At 51.5% G+C, this 12,494-nt stretch overlaps 1 pseudogene; it reads right to left on the bottom strand.

Annotated features, from left to right (window-relative positions):
- Positions 1-5,878: 5,878 nt before the first annotated feature.
- Positions 5,879-11,958, bottom strand: LOC112116321 (annotated as a pseudogene).
- Between the last annotated feature and the right edge of the window lie 536 nt (positions 11,959-12,494).

Below are 12,494 nucleotides of genomic sequence, written 5' to 3' on the forward strand. Positions count from 1 at the left end.
CAGAACTTCGTTCGAAAAGACGAAATGCCAAAACTTTTGAAAAAATCTCCAAGGGCACGATGGAGAGAGGCCACAATAGGGACTCAGAGCAGTGCTGCGTGAAAGTCAAGGAGCTCAGACAAGCCTATCAGAAAACAAAGGAGGCAAACGGTCGCTCCGTGTCAGAGCCGCAGACATGCCGCTTCTACGCTGAGCTGCATGCAATTCTATGGGGGACCGCCACCACTACGCCACCTCTGACCGTGGATTCCGAGGTGGGAGTAATCTCATCAGCCACACCTGAGGATTCTGCGGACAGGGAAGAGGAGGAGGAGGACGAGCTTGCGGAGAGCACACAGCACTCCGTTCTCCCCAACAGCCAGGATCTTTTTCTCAGCCTGACTGAAGTACCCTCCCAAGCCAGTACCCAAGACCATGACCCCATGGAAAGGACCTCAGGTGAGTTTACCTTTTAAAATATAAAACATGGTTTAAAAGCAAGCGTTTTTTAACGATTAATTTGTCCTGAGGACTTGGGATGCATTCGCGGCCAGTACAGCTACTGGAAAAGTCTGTTAACGTGTCTGGGGATGGAGTGGAAATCCTCCAGGGACATCTCCATGAAGCTCTCCTGGAGGTATTCCAAAAGCCTTTGCAGAAGGTTTCTGAGCAGTGCAGCCTTATTCCGTCCTCCATGGTAGGACACTTGACCACGCCATGCTAGTAGCAAGTAATCTGGTATCATTGCATGACAAAGCCTGGCAGCGTATGGTCCCGGTGTTTGCTGGCATTCAAGCAACATCCGTTCTTTATCTCGCTGTGTAATCCTCAGGAGAGTGATATTGCTTATGGTAACCTGGTTGAAATACGGGAATTTAATTAAGGGGACAGAGGTGGCCCTTCCTACTCGGCTGTTTGCCTGTGGCTGAAAAGAAATCCTTCCCTGTAGTAAGCCAAGCGCGGGGTGGGGGAAGGATTGGCGCTAAGCTTTTCACATGTGGCTAGCAGGGATCTTCCCTGATACCAGCCACGCGGTGGGGGGAGGGATAAGGCGATCATCCAAGAGAATTTGATGGTGGGGGGGTTAGTTTGTTTTCTGCTGCTGAAGGTTAACAGGAAAACCGCAGCACTCAACAGGATTTGCTTGATATGTGGGAAAGGAGGACTCAGAAGCTGAAAGACAATGGCTTACCATGGCCGCATACAAGCCGAATTCTGTTGCCCGGACCTGCGTCTGTGATCTCTAGCAGCAAAGCCACGGGCACTCAATATTAAGAGGCAAAATGCGACCTTGCACAGAAATCACATGTGCTATGTAATGTGAATAGTGTTGTTCACCGTGAAAGAGTATAAGCATTGTTCTGTAAAATGTATCTTTTTAAAAAATTCTCTCCTTTTTTCCCTCCTTCCAGCAGCTGCAAATTTTTCAAGCCTCCCTCCTCCGTCCCGAAGGCTATCTCAGATAAGGCGTCGGAAAAAGAGGACGCGAGACGAGATGTTCGCGGAAATCATGGAATCCACCCGCAATGAAAGAGCTTATCTGAATGAGTGGAAGGACACAGTTTCAAAGTATAGGAAAGATGCCAGTGAACATGAGGACAGGAGGGACCAACTTGAGGACATGAGGGACCAACGTGAGGACAGAAGGGACCAACGTGAGGAGAGGAGAGACGCTCGAGATGAGAGATGGCGGCAGGAAGATCAGAGGAGGCAGGATGCAACGCTGGGGCTGCTGCGTGAGCAAACTGACATGCTCCGGCGTCTGGTGGAGCTTCAGGAACGGCAGCAGGTTCACAGACTGGCGCTACAGCCCCTGTATAACCCCCCTCCACCCTCACCATGTTCCATAGCCTCCTCATCCAGACGTGTAAGAACACGGGGGGGGGGAGGCTCCGTGCACCCTCCCATTCCACCCCAGTGGACAGCCCAAGCAAAAGGCTGTCATTATTTTAACCATTTTTTAGTGGCCTTTTCCTTCCCTCCGATCCTCCTCCCAAACCCCACCCGGGCTACCTTGTCAGTTCTCTCCCTCTTTTTATAATCAATTAATAAAGCATACATGATTTTTAAACAATAGTGACTTTATTTCCTTTGAAAGCAAGCTGTGATCAAAGGGGGAGGGTGGGTTGCCTACAGAGAATGAGTCAATAAAGGGGGCGGGTTTTCATCAAGGAGAAACAAACAGAACTTTCACACGGTAGCCTGGCCAGTCATGAAACTGGTTTTCAAAGCTTCTCTGATGCGCCGCACTTCCTGGTGTGCTCTTCTAATCGCCCTGGTGTCTGGGTGCGCGTAATCAGCAGCCAGGCGATTTACCTCAGCCTCCCACCCCGCCATAAACGTCTCCCCCTTACTCTCACAGAGATTGTGGAGCACACAGCAAGCAGAAATAACAATGGGGATATTGGTTTGGCTGAGGTCTGAGCGAGTCAGTAAAGTGCACCAGCGACCTTTTAAATGGCCAAATGCACATTCCACCACCATTCTGCACTTGCTCAGCCTGTAGTTGAACAGCTCCTGACTCCTGTCCAGGCTGCCTGTGTATGGCTTCATGAGCCATGGCATTAAGGGGTAGGCTGGGTCCCCAAGGATAACTATAGGCATTTCAACATCCCCAACGGTTATTTTCTGGTCCGGGAAGTAAGTCCCTTGCTGCAGCCGTTTAAACAGAGTAGTGTTCCTGAAGACGCGAGCGTCATGAACCCTTCCCAACCAGCCCACGTTGATGTTGGTGAAACATCCCCAGTGATCCACCAGTGCTTGCAACACCATTGAAAAGTAACCCTTGCGGTTTATGTACTGGGTACCCTGGTGCTCCGGTGCCAAGATAGGGATATGGGTTCCATCTATCGCTCCACCACAGTTAGGGAATCGCATTGCAGCAAAGCCATCCACTATGGCCTGCACATTTCCCAGAGTCACTACCTTTCGTAGCAGCAGCTCAATGATTGCTTTGGCTACTTGCATGACAGCAGCCCCCACAGTAGATTTGCCCACTCCAAATTGATTCCCGACCGACCGGTAGCTGTCTGGTGTTGCAAGCTTCCACAGGGCTATCGCCACTCGATTCTCAACTGTGAGGGCTGCTCTCATCCTGGTATTCTGGCGCTTCAGGGCAGGGGAAAGCAAGTCACAAAGTTCCATGAAAGTGCCCTTACGCATGTGAAAGTTTCGCAGCCACTGGGAATCATCCCACACCTGCAACACTATGCGATCTCACCAGTCTGTGCTTGTTTCCCGGGCCCAGAATCGACGTTGCACGGATAAAACCTGCCCCATCAACAACATGATCTCCAAAGCGCCGGGACACGCGGTTTGAGAGAATTCTGTGTCCATGTCCATGTCCATGTCCTCATCGCTCTCGTCGCCGTGCTGCCGTCGCTGCCTCCTCCTTGCCTCGTTTTTCTGGTCCTGGTTCAGCATAAACTGCACAATAATGTGCGAGGTGTTTACAATGTTCATGACTGCTGTCTTGAGCTGAGCGGGCTCCATGCTTGCTGTGGTATGGCGTCTGATGTGTTCACCCAGGAAAAAAGGCGCGAAATGGTTGTCTGCCTTTTCTTTCATGGAGGGAGGGGTGAGGCTGTACCCAGAACCACCTGCGACAATGTTTTTTGCCCCATCAGGCACTGGGATCTCAACCCAGAATTCCAATGGGCGGGGGAGACTGCGGGAACTATGGGATAGTTATGGGATAACTACCCACAGTGCAATGCTCCGGAAATCGATGTTAGCCCCGGTACATGGACGCACACCGCCGAATTAATGTGCTTAGTGTGACCGCATACATTCGACTTTATACAATCTGTTTCCAAAATTCGAATTCTGTAAATTCGGATTAATCCCGTAGTGTAGACATGCCCTGAGATTAAGATGGTATCACTGTCTGGAACCAGAACAGATATTAGCCATAGTAGGGAACAACAGTTGCAAACAGATGCAGCAATTCATTAGCAGTATCCACGCTTCAGTTGTTTGCTTTCATTTGTAAGTACAAGCCATCCCTTCATTAGAATTGACTCTAAAGGGTGTGGCCTCTGTATTTAGGAAGGCTTGCATCAGAGAGTGTTGTACATGGCTGCCTGCAATACACACCTGCAGTGAGCCACCTGAACAACTGGATGCATAGGGAGCGGTTCTTGAGGCAATGGTGCTGCTAATAGTGCTGCTAATTGTGAGGAGAACAGAGGGAACCCACATTGGGTCTTGAGGGCTGCTTTTGCTAGAGCAGAGCACAGCAGGGTGACCAGATGTCCCGATTTTATAGGGACAGTCCCGATTTTTGGGTCTTGTTCTTACATAGGCTCCTATTACCCCCCCCCACCCCGTCCCGATTTTTCACACTTGCTGTCTGGTCACCCTAGAGCACAGCGCTGTTTCAGAAGAAGCTATGAGAGCAGGTAGCTTTTATGGGGGAACAGCAGGTGGCAGCAGGACTGCAAGCCTGAGTGCTCCAACAGGGCCACCTAGGGAGCCCCAGTCAGTGAGTGCTATTTCAGCCTCAGGTCACTGACCAGAAGGTCCCATTGCCCTGGCCATAGCTGTCTGGCAGGCACTGGTTTAGAACAGGGGTGGGCAAACTTTTTGGCCCGAGGGCCACATCTGGGTATGGAAATTGTATGGCGGGCCATGATTGCTCACGAAATTGGGGTTGGGGGTGCAGGACGGGGCGAGGGCTCTGGCTGGGGGTGCAGGCTCTGGGATGGGGCCAGAAATTAGGAGTTCAGAGTGCAGGAGGGGGCTCTGGGCTGGGGCAGAGGGTTGGGAGGGGGTGAGGGCTCCGGCTGGGGGTGCAGGCTCTGGGGTGGGGCAGGGTTTTGGAGTGCAGGGAGGCTGAGATTGATGGTTTTGGAGGGCGGGAGGGGGATCAGGACTGGGGCAGTGGGTTGGGGCCTGGGAGGGGGTCAGGGGTGTAGGCTCCAGGTGGCGCTTACCTCAAGCAGCATGTCCCCCCTCCAGCTCCGACGCAGAGGTGCGGACAGACGACTCTGCATGCTGCCCCATCCGCAGGCGCCGCCCCTGCAGCTCCCCAATGGGAGCTGCGGGGGCAACGCTTGGGGTGGGGGCAGCATGCGGAGGCCCCTGGCTGCCCCTACGCGTAGGAGCCGGAAGGGGGACATGCCACTGCTTCTGGGAGCTGCGCGGAGCACCTCCCAACCCTGCTCTCCGGCTGGAGCATGGGAGCGGGGCAAGCCCCAGATCCCTTTCCCCAGCGGGAGCTCGAGGGCAAGATAAAATTGGCTGGTGGGCCGGATGTGGCCCGCGAACCATAGTTTGCCCACCCCTGGTTTAGAATGAGGAGTTAGATAAGCACCCACCACAAAATAGCTTCGAAGGAGTGCTCGGAGGGACAGAATGGCTGCATGACAATAGCACCTGTGCACAAGCAGAGCTAGTTCTGTTGCGGGGAGAAAGTAAGAGGGACCCAACCATGTCTTTTGGAAGTTACTGTATACATGTAACTGTCATCTGGACATCCCAGCGAGACAGAAAGGACTAGTGTATTCACGGGGGGGAGAGATAGCTCAGTGGTTTGAGCATTGGCCTGGGTTGTGAGTTCAATCCTTGAGGAGGCCATTTAGGGATCTGGGGCAAAAATCTGTCTGGCGATTGGTCCTGCTTTGAGCAGGGGGTTGGACTAGATGACCTCCTGAGGTCCCTTCCAACCCTGATATTCTATGATTCTATGTGCCCTGGTGCACAGCCAGAACCTTTCAGCCTTCAATCCCAGCAGCAGTTGTTTGCCTTGCAGCCAAGTTGCATTCACCAATTCTGTCCCTCCCTGACCCAGTGTCTGCAGTAAGGAGAGACACATTAGCCAGACTACAGTTGAGTTCTCTTTATTACAGAGCTGCTGTTACAGGACAGCTCAGGAAGTAGGACTGCTGCATTTTTTTTTTTACACAAGACAGAATCCCAGGGCAACTGAGGCCACAGCCAAGGCTGCTGCCACCACTGCTAGCCCCACCATCATGCTGGGCCCCTTTGCTGCACCTGTAGAGGAAAGAAGTTAGTTTAGAGCATGAGCCAGGAGCTTTCCACCCACTTCTCCTATCAGTTAATGGCCTCCATACCCTACAATGACATCTTCAGTGCTACCACTTGGCCTTCTGAGGGACCCCACGAGCCTTGAGCTGGGTCAAGGATGAACAATGGTCCGACTGCAACATCAGCCTCAGATCCTGTTACTGAAGAGCCATCTGGATAGAGATGAGATGTGAATGAAGTTTAGTAAAACACTCAGGTCTGAGTGGAATGGTTTTATGGTTCGCATTTTCTTTAGGCCACTAGTCCTCAGCTCCTGGGAGACCAGGGTTAATAAGAGTTTCTTTTATAGATGGGGGGAAGGAGGTATGACTGCATGACTCACTCAGGGTCAGATGGGGGCCTGATCCTGACTTCTAGCCTCTCCCCAAGTCCCAGTCAAGTCCTTCCTCTCAACCCTGGATTTGGGATGACAGCCCTTGACAATCTGAATGGTACCATCTCAACTGGAAGACATGGCCACCCCATTCAGTAAGCACAGTGCATTAGACAACTCACCATTCCTAGAAGGCATCTCTCTCTGGAAGCACCTTCCTGGCCAGCTGTCCAGAGAGTTCATGCTCCTGGTCTGTGCAAGTGGTCCACAGTTCCCAGTCTCACAGAAACTTCAGATGTTTCTGGTGCCTTCCACTGGAGACCAGCTGGAACAAAGCATGAGCTACAGTGAGACTTGTTCTCTGGGTCCATTTCCCCCTTCTTTATGTTTTACCCCAGCTACTCACACATTGCCGGCTTTATTGAAGGAACAAGCCTTGTTCAAGGGATCTGGAGCTTGGTCAGCTGAGGTGACCTTCAAATGGCAGGTGATGTAGATCTGAAGAGGGAGTGAAAGCATGGGGATCATCCCAGAGGGTAGTTATAATAACCCTGTTTAGCCAGCATTACAGCTGTGCTAGTTGGTTTGGCCAGTGAACCAAAAACCTAAGTAAAAAAAAAATTGGATTGGGTCAAACAAAGCATTTCACTTGACCCAGAGTGAGTTTCATTTGAAGTTTTTACTTTATAAAAACACTAAGATTTAAACAAAGTTGTTTTGAATAAAAGTTATTTTGAAAGTGTCAGAACCAAATGTTTTTATTTTATAGTTTTTGTTCACTGAATTGTTTGTCAATTTGCTGAATTGTTTGTTAGCCCAAGTTCTCATTTTCAGCAAAGTAGTCTTGGCTGAAAAAAGTTTTGCCCTGCTCTGATCAAATTAGCAGACTCAGGAGAGGGATAAAAGGCATCTCACCAAGTTGTTGGTGTCTCCTGCAAACCTGAACACATCCACCATGAAATTCAGCATGTCCTGCCTGGGCCTGGGGGATATGAAGGTTGAGATGGTGTCATCTGATCTCCCATCCAACAGGCAGCCAGACACAAGAGTCATGGTCAATGACGTGCTAACCAAGCATAGTCCCTTACCAGCTACGTCAGTAAATATCCTCTAGAATGGACACCCCAGCTCTTACCCATTGAAGTCAATGACAGCATAGCGGGGAGAGGAGTCCCTGTCTGGGCCCAGGGTGGCCACACAGCTGTCCACAAAGAGCCTCAAAGCCAAATGGTTCCCAGTGCTGACATCAGCTTGGATATGCATGACCTCTCCCAGCTGGAATCCATTGGAGGGTCTCTCAGCGCTCCAGTCATCTGCAAGGCAAGTTCACCATGAAGAGTTTCAAAGGTACTGGGTGCTTTATGATGCCCTGACTGTCCAAGGGACGGTGTAAATCAGCTAGGGAAGGGCCTAAACACTAATAGACTGTGTGAAAGGAATTACTCTTCTTGGGAGAGAAGTACTTGCTGCAAGCACATCATTACCCTGCCATTCAGAAATACCCAAATCTTAGGAGATTTAGAGGGTGGCAGCTGCCGCAGCAGTCCATCCCTAGTGGAAGTGGTTGTGTATCCATGCTAGTCTGGGTACAGAAGTGGACAGCTAGCAGGACTAGCTATCAAAGTGAATAGAGCTTCCTTTTTTTAAGTAAATTTGCACCTATCATTCATCAGGTGCAAGGAGAAATCCAGCCTTTCCTTCGCAGACAGGGTAGAGTTGAAGGGAACCCATGTCGGCTTGATGGCTCTGCTACTCACATTGTCCTTCCTGGGAGAGGAGGAAATCTCAGATGCTGAACCTGCTCCCAGGACAGGGACTGGGCGTGAACAATAGGGACAGAGCATCTCAGGCACTCACCTGGGATAGTGACACTCAATAGGGATCACAGCTGGACCGGTTCTTAGGATCGTTGGGTTGCTGGCGGGGAGGGGCTGTAGGACAGGCTTGGGCTGCAGACCAGGTAATCTGGGGTCATCTGGGGAGAGGCAGACAGTGGGGAGATTAATACCATGTTAACAGGATGAAGCTGGCAAGACTGTAGAAGCCTTGCCATGTAGTTCAATAGAAGCAACATTCTTCTCCCTGCACCCACCCTCCCCATGGGCAGCACAGGAGACAGCCAAAGCTTGGCTCCATCACTGATTATTAGACTGTAGAGCTGGGTATTGGCCCTTCCCCTGTCAGCAGCACCAAGGCACAGAAGAAAGCTCTGTACTACAGGGACAGGGCAACTGCATTCTGGTCCACAAAAGCAGCGCCAGGAGAAGCCCCTTCTCAACCGTGCAGCCAAGCCCACCCCTTGGCAAAGGTTACTAGCTCCCAGCAGTGTGCAGTTTAGGCATTGCAGAGCATGGGTTTCTCTCAGGGTGGCTTCACCCTTGGAGAGAGATTTCTTGTTAAATCTATTCAGCCAAATATGCCTTTGGCTATCAGCAGTGGCCTTTAATAAGATCAAGGCCCATCAAATTAAATATGGTTTACAAGCTGTCTCCAACCCCTAGAGCTGGCAGCAGGGCCTAGCCTCTTATCTGTCACACGGCAGAGCACCCCAGGCCCCAAAGATACAGTCAGAATGGTACCTCCAGTTCCTGAAGGCTAAAGCCCTACACCATGCCTCACAGGGCTACAAGCACCAGACAGCAGCTGTGCTCTCAGCTCTGGAAGGACACTGGGCACCCTAGCTGTAATGGGAGACAAGCTCTGGGTGCCACAGCTTCCCTACCATGTCTTGGAGTTACTTGACTAGCTCTTGAGAGTGACAGCTGTGAGACAGGCAATTCAGTTGACTAAGAGGACCTATTGGCCTCTCAGTGAGGTTTAGCAATCAAGCTTATCTACAGCCAAGGCAAGGCATGAAGCTATTTCCCTGCTGTATAGTTTGAAGAGTTACTCTATTGTAGAGTGTATAGATCAATACACCGTCTGGCTTCTGTGGGTGTTTCCTCCACCCAAACTTCTTTTGAACTAAGCAGGATTTGAAGCCAAGGGACTATAGGCAGGGCCGGCTCCAGGCACCAGCCGAGCAAGCTGGTGCTTGGGGCGGCAGCTTGTAGGAGGCGGCATTCCGCCCAATCCTAGGGCGGCACGGCCGCTTTTTTGTTGTTGTTGTTGTTCCGCTCCGGCCGCCCTGTAGGGGGCAGCGGGGTGGAGGAGGGGAGTGACCTGCAGCAAGCCCGGCAGGGCAGCCCGCGTCCTTCCCTCCCAGCCAACCGGAGTGGTGCGGAGCCCTCCCGGCAGGGGGCACGGCGGGAGGGGCCACGTGGCAGCGCCCTGCTGAAGTCCTGGCCGCCCCCCTTCTCTCTCTCCCCCCGCTCCCTCCCCCTCCCCCCGCTAGCCGGGGCACATCTGCAGGACAGGGAATCCCCCTGCACCCTGGCTCCGGCGGCGCCACAGGTTTTTTTTTTTGTTGTTGCTTGGGGCAGCCAGAAAGCCAGCCCTGACTATAGGTGATCCCCAGGGCCAGCTGGAGAGTAGAGGTCTTAATTTTCACAGGATGGCTGGAGATGAAGGTGTCATTTTACAACCACTAATAGCATTCAAGGAGGCCTTGAGAACCACATTTGCAAGAATTCCGGGCCCATCAGTCCAGTTTGACCCAGGTGATGATACTTAAGAGCTGGTTGGGGGGAAAAAACTGACAGAACAGTTTTCCATCAAAACATGCAGTTTCACTGAAATCTTTTCATGGGAATGATTTCATAGAATCATAGAATCATAGAATATCAGGGTTGGAAGGGACCTCAGGAGGTCATCTAGTCCAACCCCCTGCTCAAAGCAGGACCAATTCCCAACTAAATCATCCCAGCCAGGGCTTTGTCATGCCTGACCTTAAAGACCTCTAAGGAAGGAGATTCCACCACCTCCCTAGGTAACCCATTTGAGCATCGCAAGGCTGAGTAGTTCTGCCACCATAAGGATATACACACATTGGCAGGCAAAGAGACCAAAGGGACTCACAGGTATGAGCAGAATGGATCCAAAGTGATACAAAAGAAGTTGGAGTGTTTTGTTTTGATTAATATTTTAATGCTGTGGAGTCAAAGTACATTGATGCAATAGGATAGAAATGAGGCATTTCGTTGGTTCCAGAGAAAGACATTTTCTGGAATTCTCATTGTGGGAAATTTCCTTGAGTTCCAGCTTAGAACAGAGGTTGGAAGTTTCAGAGTTCCCCACAGAGTGGAAGTTGCAGTTCCTGACCACCTCCAGTGATACGTCCCAGGCACCACCCACTCTTCCATGTCCCAGGACTGTGGCAGTGGACAAATGCCATCATGACCTGTGTCTGAACACCTTGACAGAGCAGTTTAACACCAAGACGCATCACTAAAATGACTGCACTGGGAGTGCACTGGGATGTGTTGGGGCCCCATACTGCACGGGAGTCCCTCACTAAGCTGTACTCTTCCTGGGCAGAGGGTACCTCCCAGGTGTAGCCAGACAGATGTTCCTTGGAGCTGCTCCTTCAGCAGGCAAGGGACTCTTGGCAGCAGCTCTTGCCACTTTCCACCCCCGCTTATCCTCAGCTGGTTCCCACAGGTGGAGCAGCAGCTGCCTCTGCTGAGGCTCTTAGGCCAGTCTCAGACACCTAGACTTTTGAATTTTTGCACCACTGGACAGGGGCACTGGAACAATTTGTATAGTGTGGGGAGGAGGGGCTGAGAGCCATTGAACCAGCTAAACCCCCGCACCTCTAGTTCCAGCACCTATGGCCCTGGCCACAATTGGCCAGTGACACTAACAGAGACCAGACAAAATGGCAGCAGCTCAGAGGGACTAGCACAGCATCTACCAGCTGTTTGAGCCTCAGTAAGGCCAGACTTTGTGCAGAGCTCATCTCCTGTTCAGGTACCTAGAGGAAGGCCAGGTCCTCAAGAGCACTTAGCACCCAACATGCTACACTCGTGTGCAAGGTCTGGCCTGGTTAGGGGCATTGCTGTCTCTTGAGAACCTCAGCCCTGATTAGATGTAGGTAGAGCCTAGAAAACAAGACACATTTATCCATCTAACAAGTTTGCTATTGGGGGGACAAGTCTCAGCCTGTACTTCACTTGGGAGCGGAGATAATATACCTGCTTTAATACCGGAGCTGTGCCCCTGGTCACTTAAGCCACATGGTAATGGGTCCAATACCCCATTGCATAATTTAATTTACATGCAGGACTTCCAGCCAAGACAGGGTTGGCTCCATCACAGAGTGACAACTCAGGCTGAAGTGTGCTTTCCATGATAATTTGTATGACTAAGACTGTTTGCAGAGAGAGAATAACCAGCATTGTAAACAGTCCAAATGAAACACTACTGGGGGCTAGTTAATGTACTTGCAAATAATCTCTCCATTTGACCAGCTCTAATCGAAACTAAATTTAGGATGCTCCATTCCAGACGTACATCTCTGAGCTCTTGTCTGATGCTAAGAGGGGAAAGAGATTCTGTACCCATTTGGGGCATCTTACCTGCAAGGTTCTGCCACATTCATGGAGCCCAGCTGCAAAGGTCACCATGTTTTTGACAGTATTAAGGGATGTATACCAGCAGGCAGCTGGGCCAAGGCTTAAGGCAGCAGCTTTGATCAGTTGCCCCATCCCAGATAGATCCCTGTGCACAGTTATCACCATCTGAGCTTCCTCACACTGCACTGTGACAGGCTGCAGCGGGGACACAGCCTTGAGCTGGGACACATCAACCCAAGACCAAGGGTAGGGCTAGGCAAGAGAGGGCACATGGGTTTGTCTGTGAGGGGGCTCAGCCCTGGGGGTGGGTCTCCAGATGGCTGAGTCACTCCTAGAGAAATCCCAGGGATTGTAACAGGCCACTCTACTGACCAGTCAGCACAAGAAAGCAAAGCCCAGGCTATGCCCCCATCCTGCCTGCCTGCAGCAAACCCAGCCTGAAGAGAAACTGCTACTTTGGGGCCCTTTATACCCTGACCTAAAGCCAGCTCCCAGCTGCCCGAGGTAAACCCTCCCCTAGACTGCAGGCAGCCGGGGCCCAATCACAGCCACTGCCCTGACCCTGGGGCAGGGAAATAATGAATGGGGATCCATGCCTCCTGGCAGTCAGGTCTAGAAGAGCTGCAGGTCTCCCCAGGGCTGGCCTTACAATGAGACGAACTGAGGCGGCCGCCTCAGGTGCCAGACTGTGTGGGGGTGCC

The sequence above is a fragment of the Terrapene carolina genome, unplaced genomic scaffold, assembly GCF_002925995.2.
Source record: "Terrapene carolina triunguis isolate 2854851 unplaced genomic scaffold, T_m_triunguis-2.0 Scaffold67, whole genome shotgun sequence".
Lineage (NCBI taxonomy): Eukaryota > Metazoa > Chordata > Testudines > Emydidae > Terrapene > Terrapene triunguis.